Below are 14744 nucleotides of genomic sequence, written 5' to 3'. Positions count from 1 at the left end.
TTATCTTGCGCATTTTAGAGTATCCACTTCTAGTTATCTATGAACAATGTAAGCTTTCCAAGTAGTCCATATCCAAGGATGCGACTATCTGAATAGAGCATTAACCCTACAGGGGTGTACTTCTTCACACACGGTCTCACCACTTATCACCGTTTACGCGACATGTACTCGGCAACCTTCAAGCGGAAGCCCATCGAGGGTGTCGGCCACGACCTGACTAACCACACAAGTCTCTAGTCCAGGTTTATCGCCTATTTGGGTTCCATCTGCAAGGAAGTCCGACCGAGGTTTCCACTACGGCCCCAAACGATGTGTGCAGGGTTCCCGAGCCCACCAAATGGGTGCCTCGGTACACCGGGACACAATGTATCTACTGCATTATAGCCCACCCCTAGGGTCAACGCTATGCACGACCTCCAACACATATCCCTACAAACAGCAGAAACTAGTTGCAACTCCTGGACAGAGATCAAGGAGATTAATAAGTCGAGAGGGTCCATGGGTTTTGGTCCCAATTCGTGGTAGTAGCTGTCTTAGATCACAAACACAAAACTCAGTTCCTGAGGACGGTTTCAATGAGACAACCCACCATGCCTCCTACATGGACTCTCATCGCTACCTTTACCAAATCATGTTCACACACTTAGCTCTCAATAGTAGGACATGTTCCTCACCATCCCCAATCCATCCCAAATGAAGCAGACCTGACACAACTCTAAGCATAGCAGGCATAACAAGCAAGCATGAATGAGTAGGCACATCATGGCTCAAACAACTCCTACTCATGCTAGTGGATTTTCACTATTTAATGTGGCAAAGATGATCATGCAGAGAAATGCACTACTAGGGAAAACCCTAGTAGTAGCACGGGTTTTGAGGCTAGCAGCAGCGCGGGTGGCCGCGCTACTAAAAAGGCGCTACAGCTAACTTATAGTAGTAGCGCAGTCCTTACCCGCGCTACTATTGTTGACGATATTAGCAGCGCTTTTTATGAATGCGCTACTATTACTTAGCTGTAGCGATTTCGCAGTCCCTCGCTACTGCTATATCTTTCATCATTTTCCCCCGTACCCCTTTCCTTCCAGTTTCCCTTTCAGATACTAGATACTAGGTACTGCTAGTAGATATCAAATTCATAAACCATTACTGGGTAGTACCCCCTTCGTTCCAAATTACTAGTCGTGGTTTTAGTTCAAACCACGACGAGTAATTTGGAACGAAGGGAGAACTAGATAACAATTTCATGCATAGTCAAAATGCATCCTCAAGCAGTACAAGGTCATATCAACGGCAATCATCATATGTAGTTCTAGATGATATCGACGACGATCATCATATGTAGTTCTAGATGATATAGCCACACACACATATGTAGTTCTAGATGATATAGCCACACACACACATGTAGTTCTAGATGACATTGAAGACAATCATCATCCTCAAGCCTGGGCGGTTGGTGTTCCTGATAGTAATTAGGATGGCCTGTCCAACACGAAGATTCTTGCCATCGAGGAATTTCTTCCACCCAACCGAGTTTAAGTGTGTGCGACCGTCCGTGTCCACGCGGTAAGTACAGGTTGTGACGGAGCCCCTTGAAGTAAGGCGTAGTCCAGCTGAGCCTTCTTCATCAGGCTCGATACCATAACTCACAGATATGCTCTTCGCCAATTTCTGAATAAGAAAAACATTTCAATTAATAAATAGCCTCACAAATAAGTACATATGGATTATCTACACTATTAATAGTTTCCTTAGATTTTACACTAATAAGCATGTGATCGAACTCTACACTAAAACATATCATCGACTAGATTCCACACAACATACCATATCATTGGAATGTACACTAAGTATTTCATCGAATAATTTGCATTTGTAAGTATAACATACCATATCATGTCGATCAACCATGGTATTTGTCAGGCGGGTCACGAATGGCACCTCGACAAAGTCAGCACGTGGCGGAATTATGTACCACAGGTTGGACACCTCCTCCTCGCTCAGCCTTGTTCTTTGAGCTACAATGGCTTCATGAAGTGGGTCCTCATCATCTTCATCGAGTGGGTCCTCATTATCTTCATCATCTTCATCATCTTCGTCATCTTCATCATCTTCCACCAGGTTGAGATAAATGACAGCCAGCTTGGGTCTTTCTGCTCTGAAGGAGAAGCTGATCAACTCACCACCAGTAAGACGCATGAGAGCGACGAAACGGGCCCATCCATCTCCTCCAATTTGCGACATATTGCGTCCTTTCTCGACCTCCATAGTGTACGGGCCCCCAGGAGCCTCCAATGTCATAGCGTCTCCTGTCAGCTTGTTGAATTTCAACCTCACATTGCATGGGACGATCTGTGTAAAATAAGCAAAATGACACAATGCAGTAATGCCAACACTAAAAATAAAATAGTTATTACATTTCATCTAATTTCTTACCGCCGCATGATGAAAACCCGGCTGGAAGTAGATGCCGAACATCTTGCCAGTTGCAAGGCCGGTGGCGCACCTTGACTTGCACAGTCGACATAGTGGTGGTGGTGGTGGCCCCATTTTTCCTAAAGCAATATGAGCAAAGGATTAATGATCCACTTCACAGGAAAGAAAAACAGTAGCATGAGATATTTTTGGTTCTTCCGCGAGAAGCAATTTGATGGACAATTATAATCCTAAGATCTAGTAACATATTAGATGACAAGGTACCACCTACATTTTGCCAAAAAGTAACTAAATCAACTAAATGCAAATGTTCTAAATCAACTAAATGAAAATGTTCTAAATCAACTAAATGAAAATGGTGCATACTAAATCAACTAAATGAACTAGCTTACTAAATCAACTAAATCAAAATGTTCTAAATCAACTAAATGAACTAGCCTACTAAATCAACTAAATCAAAATGGTCTAAATCAACTAAATCAACGAGCCTACTAAATCAAAATGTTCTAAATCAACTAAATCAACTAGCCTACTAAATCAACTAAATCAAAATGTTCTAAATCAACTAAATCAACTAGCCTACTAAATCAACTAAATCATACCAATTAAATCAAAATGTTGCATATGAACTAGCCTACTAAATAAAAATGTAGCAGGCAGGAGGCAGAAGGAGGGGCGACTCGAGGAGGGAGAAGAGAGTACGACGGAGGAGGAAGGCGGAGAGAGGAGGGGCCGGCCGGCGGCCAGTGGAGGGAGGACCGAGGAGGAAGGCGGAGCGAGGAGGGGTCGGCCAGCAGTGAGTGGAGAGGGAGGACAGAGGAGGAGGCCGGTACCGAGTCCAGCAAGGAGGAGGAGGTGACGGCGGCGCGGAGGGAGGAGGGGCGACGGGGGAGGACCGGCGCGGGGGATTGAGAGGGATCCAGTGAGTGTGTGACTGTGAGTGGATCGGATAGAGGAGATGGGGGTGGGAGATGGAATGGCTTAGCAGTAGCGTGCTATAGAGAAAGACGCTACTGCTAAACTACCTAGCAGCAGCGCCTTTCACAAAGAAGCGCTACTGCTATGTGTCAGCATGTAAAAATAGACTTAGTTCAATGTATCAAAAATACATTGATAATCAACGATCTTTTTGTGTACAATCTGATTTGTTAATATGAGTCCTCACCGGTTTAGGAACAGGTGAAGACTCATATTGCAGCCACAAATTCTACACATAGAGTTCAATGAAGACCCAAGTGCTTGTCAAAGTTTGAGAAGTAACATATTTAAGGTGGTAGAAACTCTCTTCACGGAGCGAGGTGGGACTAAATTTTTGTAGTAAACTTAGCAGTAGCGCTTATTGGCGAAATGCGCTGCTACTATGCTAAGTAGCAGTAGCGCCCGTCGTTATAACGTGTTGCTACTATAGCTAGCCTCGCGGCATCCTCGTGGGAATTATAGCAGTAGCGCGTCTTTGAGCTGGCGCGCTACTGCTATATTTATTTCAGCAGCGAGTTATTCTTGAGCTCGCTACTGCTAATTAGCAGCAGCGCCTTATTTTAAAGCGCGTTGCTAGTAAGATTCTATGTATAGGCTTTTCCCTAGTAGTGATGGGTTCAACTACCGCAACATGTAACAGTTGAATCGTTGTTGTCCTAATGTAGTAAAAGAGAGCAAGAGTGAGAGAGTGGGATTGTATCGTAATGCTCAAAGGAGGTTTGCTTGCCTGGCACTTCTGAAGATGATATAGCTCTTCATCGGTGTCATCGATCACAACGTCGGAACAAAGGTCTATCAAGAGGGGACGGCTGTGGCCGCGATGGTGGCGAGCGGTGGCGACAGGGGCGCTCAGGCACATGCGAGGGATGAAGTAGAGGAGGGGAGAGCGCTCGAGGGAGATAGAGGGAGAGCTGGACGGCTCTAGGGGTCGCATGGTGTCGTCCGGGCGCGTCGAGGAGGAGCCAGGCAGGGAGGGAGGACGTGGTTGGGCAGCAGCGATCACGCACCTGCCTACTGTCCGAGGAGGAGGAGGTGGGCAGGGCCGGCTTCTCTCTTTGGCTAGGTAGGTGGGCTGTTCAGGCAAGTCTTCTACCCTTTTCTATTTTGTTCCTGTTTTCTATTTTATTTCTATATTTTGACTTAGCAAAAATACTAAATCATTTCCAAAAATCCTGAAATAAATTATGGGCACGTTTTGAATTATTTCCAATAGCCCTCATTTAGTTTCAGAATCGTTCGAGCATTTAATAGTTATAGCATTTAAATGCTCAAATTCAAATACACTATGATTTAATTCAAAAATCCAGAAACGACCTAGAAAAATGTGCACCATTTTTGGTAGAGGTTTTTACCCATTTGAAAAATGATGAAATTTTTAGAAGGGCATTTCGGGTTCATTGAAAATATTTTTATTTTGATCCTAGTTGAATTCTATTTGATGTTAGGGTTTGAACATCCCCCATTTCAACTTCATTTAAACTTAGACATGATGCATGGATGCTGATGCAACTAGTTACAAAAAAACTCTAGGGCTATGACAGTTGTCCATTAAACAAATGATGGAACATGGTGATGTAGAGTGGAACCTAGATGGCCGATCTTTCACGAAAGGAGCGGATCCCGCGAAGAACACGAAGAACACGAGAGGAAACATGAGGGGAAATCACAAGGGGAACACAAGAGAAACACTCAAACCAACAAGATGTAGTCACACATATGCTAGATCCATGAACACAAAGGGAGATACATGATCCACAATCAACAAGGGACGATACACGGTGACCGGTTCTTCTCCAAAGGAGGTCTTGATGGGCCACCCAAAAGGGGGTCTTGAATCCAAGGGGATCTTCTCTGAAGAGGGGCCGTGGTCTCTCTCGTGGAGTAGATCCGTAATGGATGAGCAAAGCTCTATCTCTAATGAGCTACTACTTTGCTAACCCTAAAACGTAGGTAGGAGAAGAGTATATATAGTCAAGGTGGGCGAAGGGGTACACGGGCCTCGGACCCTAACACTGTGCGCAGACAGGGGAGGCCAGACGTCCAGGCGTCGGGCCGGATGTCCGGGCTGGGGCGGCCGGATGTCCGGGCCGAAATGGTTCAGCTTCGGGTATGTTCTATGACGGGTGCCGGATTTCCGGGCAGAGGATGGATGTCCGGGTTGGAGCGGAGCCGGATGTCCGGGGCTTGGGCCAGATGTCCGGGTCCTATAGCTTCGGCTGCTGGACCGTTGCTGTAGTGAATGTCTCTAGCGGCCGGATGTCCAGGGCTGGGGCTGGATGTCCGGGCCCTGGAGCTGCCTTCTTCTCCTTTCGTTGGTTCTCTTCATCCGTGGATTTGGTGGCTTGTCTGTCTTCACATGCATCTTCGGGAGGGTCCTCTTGGTACCTAATCATGCACACCATGTCGGACTTAGTTAGTAGCCATGTCTTGAGAGGATCATATGTAATATCACTAAGGAGAGAAGTCACCTCGGTCTCGACAGCTCTAGCTCTAGCTCGAGTCATAGGTCCTCTTGGCACTTCATGAGACGATGGTAGGTCCATGGGGATGACCGTAGGATGCTCCGCATCATCTCCCCTCCCTTGGGGAAGATCCGACCTCGGATCGAAATCCTCATCTGTCACATCCCTAGCTTCTGGCAATGCACTAGTACTAGTCTTTGGTGATGCATCATGTTTACTTTTACAGAAAGTTGAAATGGGGATTGTCCAAACCCTAGCATTAAAGGAATTCACCAGGTTCACCTAAAATATTTTCAGTCAATCCAAGTGGCTTTCAAAAATGTTCATCATTTTTGGAAAATGCTGGAAACAGTAACCAGAGATGATGCACATTTTTCCATGTCATTTTGGATCTTTGAACTAATACATATTGTATTTGAGTTGGAGCAAATATATGCTATAAATATATATAATGCTTCAATAATTCTGTTATTTTGTGAGGGGCTCTAGATTATTCTTTTCAGTCCCTGCAAAAATTGTCAGAAGAAACAAAAATGATTTAGTGTTTGAACTAAATCAAAACAGATTGAAACAAATAGAAAACAATAATTAAAATAGAAACAGAGCAGGAGGGAGTACCTGTAACTTACCTAGCCTCACTTGTGAAGCCCACCAGAGAGGCCAACCCACCCACGCGGCCCGCTACTGTGCAGCCCAGCAGAAGCCGGCCCAGCCCACCACTGCAGCCCTCCGTCGTCTTCCTCCCCTCGCCCCGAAGCTGCTGCGTGCTCGCACGCGCACGGCCGCGCGGCCACCTCCTACTTGCCGACGAGCTCCTGGCCGCGTGGACGACTTCCGCAGGCCGTCCCGATCCCCCTGACCCCCCCTCACTCTCCCGTGCACCTCTTCCCTCTCTCCCTGCTTCGCCTCCCTCACCCCCTCTCCCGAAGCAGAGTGCAGCCGCCGACGCCGTTCGCCGTAGCTGCAGCCACCGCCCTTCCCTCGCTCCCCCGACTAGCCCAGAGGCTCCGCCTCGACCCCCTCTTCCTCTCCACCGAGCCACGAGGCCCCGGACGCGCTGCAACGCCGCCACCATCGTCGTTTCCGTCGCCGGCCGCCGTGGATCCTCGTCGTCGATTCGAGAGCTACCGGACGTCCCCGAGCCCGCTAACCATCCCTGCAGCTCCGCGGTGAGCCGCTGACCCAATTCCCCCTTGCCCCGTCGTCCCTAGCATCCTGTAGTTGCCGTCCCCTTGAGCTCCGAAGCTCGCCGCCGCCGTGCCTCGTCACCGCCGTGGCTGGAGCCGTTGTAGCTCGAAGCCGAGCACACCATCGTGCTCCACACCTCACCAGGAGCACGTAGCACGCACCAACGCCTCCCCTAGCGCCCTGCATCGCCTAACCCGCCGTTGGCCGAACTCCGGCCGCCGCTCACGAGCTCGCCGTCGTCGGTACCGGCCACCACAGGCACGGCCACCACCACCATTCGATGCGCACCAGCAAGGGCTCTCCAACGAGCCCAAGCACAGCCTCGCCCGTGCCCTGTAGCGTGTTTCCGGCTCGCGCCGCCGTCTCGGGCCTCGCCGGCGTCATGTCGCCGGTGGGTTTGACCCCACTGACCCGGGATTTGACCCTGCTAATTAACCCTGTGACACTGACAGCAGGGCCCCACCTGCTAATTAATCCTAGATTAGTTTCTGTTTAGTTTTTAACTAATCCTAGTGGCCCCACGCGTCAGCTTTGACTAAGCTGACGTGGCTGTTGAATGGGCCCACATGTCAGCTACACTAATCAGCCCCAGTCACTGACCAGTGGACCCCACTGGTCAGGTTTGACCTGAACCTGCCCTGTTGACCTGATGACGTCAAGGTGATGTCATGCTGACGCATTAAATGATTTTCTGGATTTAAAATAAATCAGAAAATCCAGAAAATAGCTAAAACCTCTAAAAATCATAGAAAATTAACCGTAACTCCAAATTAAATAATTTATATATGAAAAATTATCAGAAAAATTCAAGGAATCCATCTGTACCATTTTCATGCATGTTAGAACAACTTATAGCTGCTGTTTAGCACAAATCAATTAAATGGCATTTGAATAATCACATATGGAGTTTGAATTTGAATCTTGTATTCAAACCAACCCCATTTAACTTGTTGCTAGATGCGTTAGCTCAAAACACATTCATTTTGCCATGTCATGATCATGCATCATATTGTGCATTGCATTGATTGTGTTCCCTTCTGTGTTGCCGGTATTTGTCCCCTCTCGATAGACGTGATATCGATGATGTGATCGTTGACACTGATGAAGACTCAATGTTATCTTCAGAAGTGCCAGGCAAGCAAAACCCCCTTGTTCATTCCGATACAATCCTACTCTCTCGCTCCTGCTCTCTTTTACTGCATTAGGACAACACCGATTCATCTGTTACTTGCTGCGGTAGCTGAACCCCTTTGTCCTTTGCATGACCTGTCATTGCCACAGTAAATAGATGAAACCCACTAGCATGAGTAGGAGTTGTTTGAGACCTGATGTGCCTACTCATTCATGTTTGTTTGTCATGCCTGCTATTGCTTAGAGTTGAGTCAGGTCTGGTTCATCGGGGATGAATCAGAGGTGTGTGAACATGTGCTACTGTGTGTGAGCTAAGTGGTGAACACGATTTGGTAAAGGTAGCGGTGAGAGGCCATGTAGGAGTACATGGTGGGTTGTCTCATTGAAGCCGTCCTTAGGAACTGAGTTCTGTGTTTGTGATCCATGATTCAGCTACTACCATACATTGGGCCCTGAAATATGACCCCGCTCGACTTCTTATTCACCTAGTCCTCTATCCAGGAGTTGCAAGTAGTTTCTGGTGTTTGTAGCTTACTGGAGGCCGTGGACAGCGCTGACCGTAGGGGTGGGCTGTGATGCGGTAGGTACGTGGCACGGTGTACCGGATGCCCGTTTGGTATCTCGGGAACCCTGTTCACATCGTTTGGGGCTGTGAGCGAAACTCCGGACGGATCTCCTCATGGATGGAACCCGAATAGGCGATAAACCTGGACTAGAGACTTGAGTGTTTAGGTAGGTCGTGGTCTACACCCACGTCGGCTTTCGCTTGAAGTCTGCCGAGCACATGTCGTGTGCAGACGCTAAGTGGTGGAAACATGTATGAAGAAGTACACCCCTGCAGGGTTAACATCAACTATTCGAATAGCCGTGTCCGCGGAAAAGGACTTCTGGGTTGCTTATATCAGTTCATAGACAAGTGAAAGTGGATACTCTAAAATACGCAAGATAAGCGTGAGTGCTATGGATGGCGTTCTCGTAGGGAGACGGGAGCGGATCCATAGTGGTGTATTGATATGGTGAATATGTGGACTCGTGTGCGCCACCTCAAAAGAGTTACTTGCAGTCGTAGTTTAGGATAGCCACCGAGTCAAAGCTGGCTTGCTGCAGTTAAACCCCACCATCCCCCTTGTTGAAAATGATGCATATGTAGTTAGTTCTGATGTAAGTCTTGCTGGGTACATTTGTACTCACGTTTGCCTATTTTATGTTTTTGCAGAGAGACTTCAGTCTCACTAGTAGTTCCACGTGGACTTCGACGTTTAGCTTGATACCTCAGCTACGATCTTGTGCCCTCGGCAGGATCTGATCGATAGTCAGGCTTCTCAGCCTTTTTCATTTATAGATGTCTGTACTCAGACATGATAGCTTCCGCTTGTGCTTTGACTTGTATGCTCTGATTGTTGGGTCATGAGACCCATGTTTGTAATGTCTCGCTCCTCGGAGCCTATTGAATAAATACTTGAGTCGTAGAGTCATGTTGTGATGCCATGTTGTATTTGCACATATCGAGCATATTGTGTGTATGTTATTGAAATGCTTGGTATGTGTGGGATCTGACCATCTAGTTGTTTATCTTTAGTAGCCTCTCTTACCGGGAAATGTCTCCTAGTGTTTCCACCGAGCCATGGTAGCTTGCTACTGCTTCGGAACACTTAGGCTGGCCGGCATGTGTCCTTCTTCGTTCCTGTGTCTGTCCCTTCGGGGAAATGTCACGCGATGAATACCGGAGTCCTGTTAGCCCGCTACAGCCCGGTTCACCGGAGTCCTGCTAGCCCAGTGCTACAGCCTGGATTCACTCGCTGATGACCGACACGTTCGATGCTGGGTCATGGATGCCTGTCCCTGTAAGTTTGTGCCACTTTGGGTTTACAACTAGCCATGTCAGCCCGGGCTCTTTATCATATAGATGCTAGCGACACTGTCATATACGTGTGCCAAAAGGCGCAAACGGTCCCGGGTAAAGGTAAGGCGACACCCGTGGGAATACCGTGCGTGAGGCCGCAAAGTGATATGAGGTGTTACATGCTAGATCGATGTGGCATTGAGTCGGGGTCCTGACAGCGTTGGTATCAGAGCTTGACTGCCTGTAGGATTACCAAGCCAAACTGGTCGAAGTTGAGTCTAGAAATGCTTTAGTTATATAAGGGAATTGATTGTGGGATGGAACGTAAGGCTCTTTTTACTCCTTATACCTCATGCCCTTCTGATCTGAGTCATCTTATCTTTCCTACGGGGTTAAGAACTAGGCTTTCTCTTCTTTATATTAGGATCACGTGTTACTAATCAGTGGACTTATAAGATTGTTGGATTTAAGTCTCAGTTCAGTTCCTACTACTTCCATATGCTAATTGTTGATCTCGAAACCTTGATATTGTGCTTCTGAGTGGTTATGCCACCATTTTTGTGAATGTCTCAAATCTCTTCTGAGCATTTACAGCCATTATGCTGTCCGAGTCATCCCAGGTTTCTAAGTAGTCTGATGCATTTGCAAATTCCTTCCTCCCGCTTCGATGTTCCTTTGGGCCAGATTAACCACACTAATCGGTGTGTTGAGGTAATTATTACCTCGACATATATGTTGGAATTATTATTATGACCCTAAGTGCTTAGGGGATCATCTAGTAATTTAGCCATGATTTGTGTTCCCAGTGTGAAGATTCTGGCCTTTATTATCGAAAGCATCCTGTGATGCCATTTAGTTAGTAGGCATTCTATTCCTGGGTTCTGAACCCGAGATTCACTCTACTTACTTCATGTTGATAGGGTTTGCTAGTTCCTTTAGGATATTAGTAACTTTTGCATTAGTCCCCGAGGTCCATGGTATTTTTCCTTCTTCCAAATACTATGAACCGTTTATGGCAGAAGTTCTTTGAACCAAAAGATCACAACCAGAACTCTTGATGAGTTCTCGATTCTATGTTATGACTCTGCCAGTTCCACCTTCTCGCATGGATTATCCGGAAGAAACCTGTTGAACCTGATTCGACATACTAATCTATGTATCCACAACTCAGAAAGTTATATGTTCCTTTGAGTTGTCCCGCTTTAGTTGTCTACTGACCTTCGTCTATCAATTGATAGTCAAGATTATGTGTGCATTCGTTCATCGATGCCTATTACTCTTGTGGTCCGTCAAGACATTCCATTCAGAATGACTAGGAGAAACAAACTCCAGTACCTCTTCCTTATCCAGGATTGGGTCAAAGAAGTTGTGCTCCGCAGATCAAATTGCTAATCCAGCTTTTGCTCTGTTCTACCTTGGAGTATTACCATATTTATATCGGAATTGTTATAGGAATTGCACACCATCCTATGAACTCTTGGTACAGTGATACTTCTTGCCATCATTAGTCATTCCTCGGTCTTCGTGTTGATGCAACCGGAATACCGACAAATGAATTGTGATGTGTGAAATCAATACGCCTAGCAACCTCGTTGCTGGGTAGTTAAAGGACAATAATTTCATTCTTAGTGTGTTGGTTATTGAACCATCATTCTAAGATTGATCGTGCTACCTAGTCCATTCTCCTGGTTCACTCCTCGATCGATGAGTTAGGATATTTCAAATCCTTGCTCTATGGATCATATCGTCTTGCCCTGAAAAGCAAGATTGTTCTCGAGCTTAGTAACATACCGGTGGTTCGTGATTTTCTGAATATCTTCTCGGAAGTATTACCAGGTTGTCCCCTGACTGTTGTGTTGAGCTCGTGATCAAGTTGGTTTCTTGTGAACCACCCTCTCTCCAAGATCAGTGTTAGATATCCCTAAGCTAGTTGGATGAGCTAAACAACAACTTGGAGAGTTGGAGGATAAAAGCTTGCCTGACTTAGTTCGTTCCAAAGGGATAATCTTGTGTAGTGTGTGCTGAAGAAAGATGATATCTTCATCGATTGGTCCCTGTGATCAGTTGCTGGACCTATTGTCTTATCAGTCCTTTGATTTGAGTGTGGGCTATCGTCAAATCAAATCAGTACCAATGATGCTCGTAATGTTGTCTTATTCGTGGTTGATCCCTCGAGCATACACCATTACATCTTTGGTCTGACCAATGCTATCACCGTGTTCACTTAACTATGGAATTCCTTTTAAAAGGAAACCTGGATGAATTGTTGTTGAGCCCATTGACAACATCCTTATCTCCTCCATGATTTTGTTGAACATTAAGCTAGTGTTGGAAACTTTTGAAAGCATTTGCTCATGCTAGTTCATGAAGCATATGTTCGGATGTAAGAAGTGACTTCCTCCAGTTCACGTGCATTTGGTGAAAGTTGCCGCCGTGGATTTGAGAAAGTTAGTTTTGCTTCCTCTGGAATCATCCCAAGTCAGTCATGCATATGTGCGAAGTATTCTGTGGTCTGGAGACTTGCAACCTCCATTCTATATGTGTCCCTAGCACACCAAGCCACTGATTGAGTTGTTCAAGGATAAAGGAGTCTGTCCAAGGTGAACTCTTTGGACTTCCATGCGTGGAGACTTCGATGTCATTAATGATGGTTCCCCCTCCTGAACTCGGTAGTGTTTTATTATAAGACTACTTTGTGGTCATGCTTGTCTTGGACAACATGTTCACATGTTTGTAGCAGAACCAGCTCATGTTTTGGAGCTTGCTATCGTAGTTCATCTCCCGAGAATCCCGCAACGTCATCTCGTCGATTTGTGTTGTAAACTTTCCTTTTTCTTCCTAGACTCGATGGGTCTGGAATATTCTGACACCAACCAGATCTGAATCTCAGGCAGATATGATGGTTGGAACATTTCCCCAAGAACTATAATATTGGTTCCTCGATAACTGGTAAAGTGGATGTCGTGGCCAGCCCCACCCAGCCGAAGACCTATTATTGTAGTATCTTGATTGAAGAAGTTGGCCACCTCCCCATAAGAATTTCGTAGGATTTACCTCCGTAACTGTTCCTTATGGATTCTAGTGCTCCCGAAGTCCGACCTTTTTACTTGATGTTCTAGATATCAAACCATATCTATGAGTGGCTTACACTAGCACATCAAGGAGAACATTAGAAGCAGAGTGCTAAATGTCTCTCGGTCGATCATCCAGATTTTATTTCCTTGGCCCCGCCAAGGGTGAAATCTGAGAAGGTGTTATCTTCCTTTGCATCTGCATCGTCCATCGCTATTCATCATGGTAGCAAGTTGTGTTGCCAGGATCCTTGACACGGATATTGGTAGAATCTTGATGATTGTGGAAATGCTCAAGTTCTTGAGAGCACGCACAAGCGCTACGTGTTATCCTCGGCACTAGCTGGGTTTGCTCTCAGTTTCCTCGGCAATGCTATGATCTTTTCAAACAGTGAATTCACTCTTTATTGTTGGGTTCTTCCCCAGCTACCAGAATCATTCCCAGCATTTGCATTTTGTTCCCAGCTTGCACCGCCAATGTGCCATTCTACCATGGGTTTCTTCCATTTCCGGTGATAAGCAAAATCATACATTGCGTTGTCTTCAACAAGGTAATCCACATCATCCAAGTCCGAGTATGCCATTCTACCGACCCCCTCCAAATGATCGCTTGTGATTGCCTTGGGCTGATATAGAGAGTCTCAATGATCTCTATATCAAAGGTAATTCTTTTTGCCACTTAAGGGGAGATATCTATGAGTCACGGTTCCGAAGGTGTCTCGTTGTGGTATCATGGCAACTCAACTCCTCGCTACGTTGACAACCGTTCACCACCTTCTTAGGTGTGGAATCGTTGTCTACCTAGTGAACCTTCGTCATCTGTTCCACTCCATTCCTCTAGAGGTGTGCTTCGTCTCTCAGCTCGAGAGATGTTGCTATGTCCCATTCCGTGAGTTAATCCTGAGTTGTTCAACCTTCGAGAAGAACGATCCTTCTAGAGTTTCCCTTTCCCCTTCTTGTCATGATTAGCTGAAGTTCTCGAAGCAAGACATCAAGACAATGATGGTGAATGAATCAACGTTCATTCGAAGTGCAACCTGGATCGTGAAGATTATACTAGTTTGCGTTTCCCCTTCATCTTACTCTATGCTTGAATCTCGAGGCGAGATTCTTGTTTAGTGGGGGTGAGTTGTCACATCCCTAGCTTCTGGCAATGCACTAGTACTAGTATTTGGTGATGCATCATGTTTACTTTTACAGAAAGTTGAAATGGGGATTGTCCAAACCCTAGCATTAAAGGAATTCACCAGGTTCACCTAAAATATTTTCAGTCAATCCAAGTGGCTTTCAAAAATGTTCATCATTTTTGGAAAATGCTGGAAACAGTAACCAGAGATGATGCACATTTTTCCATGTCATTTTGGATCTTTGAACTAATACATATTGTATTTGAGTTGGAGCAAATATATGCTATAAATATATATAATGCTTCAATAATTCTGTTATTTTGTGAGGGGCTCTAGATTATTCTTTTCAGTCCCTGCAAAAATTGTCAGAAGAAACAAAAATGATTTAGTGTTTGAACTAAATCAAAACAGATTGAAACAAATAGAAAACAATAATTAAAATAGAAACAGAGCAGGAGGGAGTACCTGTAACTTACCTGGCCTCACTTGTGAAGCCCACCAGAGAGGC

Source organism: Triticum dicoccoides, chromosome 7A (assembly GCF_002162155.2).
Source record: "Triticum dicoccoides isolate Atlit2015 ecotype Zavitan chromosome 7A, WEW_v2.0, whole genome shotgun sequence".
NCBI lineage: Eukaryota > Viridiplantae > Streptophyta > Magnoliopsida > Poales > Poaceae > Triticum > Triticum dicoccoides.
This window is presented reverse-complemented; position numbering follows the sequence as displayed.